The sequence below is a fragment of the Ixodes scapularis genome, unplaced genomic scaffold, assembly GCF_016920785.2.
Source record: "Ixodes scapularis isolate PalLabHiFi unplaced genomic scaffold, ASM1692078v2 PGA_scaffold32__2_contigs__length_656809, whole genome shotgun sequence".
NCBI classification, from domain to species: Eukaryota; Metazoa; Arthropoda; class Arachnida; order Ixodida; family Ixodidae; genus Ixodes; species Ixodes scapularis.
In genome coordinates, this window is record NW_024609860.1 from 382,822 (window position 1) to 383,931 (window position 1,110).

General features: G+C 47.3%; 1 non-coding gene across 1 annotated transcript; it reads left to right on the forward strand.

The window, feature by feature from the left end:
• Window positions 1–479: 479 nt before the first annotated feature.
• Window positions 480–619, forward strand: LOC115308905. Its single transcript, XR_003916600.3, has one exon. It is a non-coding gene; the product is annotated as a U4 spliceosomal RNA (small nuclear RNA).
• The last annotated feature ends 491 nt before the right edge of the window (window positions 620–1,110 follow it).

The window sequence follows — 1,110 nt, forward strand, 5'->3', positions numbered from 1 at the left end:
AACCTGAGGTTCGACAAAAGTTCGCCGCATTCTTTGAAATAGCCCCAAATAGCCACATAGCCAACCACAAAATTTTGACGCCGACTAGAAAAAAAAATGCCGCCCAATTTGGCTATATATAGCCCAATCTGGCAACACTGGCAGGAATACACGTCTCACATGGGGCCTTCCGCCCACAGCCCCAGACCGGAAGTGCGCCCGACGCGCCACCACCACACCGTGACGTAACAGAGATGAGTTCCTGTATAGAAATGTCATAGCCTACATTTCCATTTTTCGAGCATAGAATAATGAAGATATTCCGCAATTGAACTCAGACATAAGAGATCAGCATACACTGCACTTAAAAGTGTACTAAGTAGAACTACTATGTACTACACGAAACCCCTTCCACGGTAATACAACTTCTATGGCGTCGGTCAGTGCGTACATGTGATTGCGCGTTTTGACGGGATCGAAATTTCTACCAACAGGCATTCAACTTTGCGCAGAGGCAGTGTCATACCCGATGAAGCTATCTGAGGGGCGACTATTGCTAGTTGAAAACTTTTCCCAATACCCCGCCGGGACGTCGTGCGATACCGACGGCCATGGCAATTTTTGGCAAGCCCCTCGGGGCTCCCTCTTTTCAATCCAAAATCAGAATTTGTTCAGTTTACGGGATTAATGTGAGTGTTTGTTTATGAGGTTTCGTATTTTCCTACGCAATGTGAAAATTAATTTGGACATTTTATAAGAACCTCTTCACGAAGTAAATTCGTGATTGAGCGACGCCATTCTCTAAACACATTTCGGAAAGTTCCGGAAGAACGGCCGAACATCGGTGTGTTTCGGATAGGTCATGATAGTTTCGGAGCATTGCCGTAGTGACCAGACCATTCCCTAAATTCTCCTTGATGCATGGGTAATTTGGAGTTTTCCGGCATTCCGCAACGCTCTCCGCAACCCGCTACGAGATTCCGGTTACTTTAATGAAGGCCAGCGGCGCGCAGGCACAGTAGGCGGCCTTTTCGTTACGGATAGCTTAGTGGAGGCAGGTAAGCGGTTTACGAAAACTCCCTAATAGCTCGACGACGTGTGTGGTGTTCGTTTCAAGCGCCGGAAACGTTG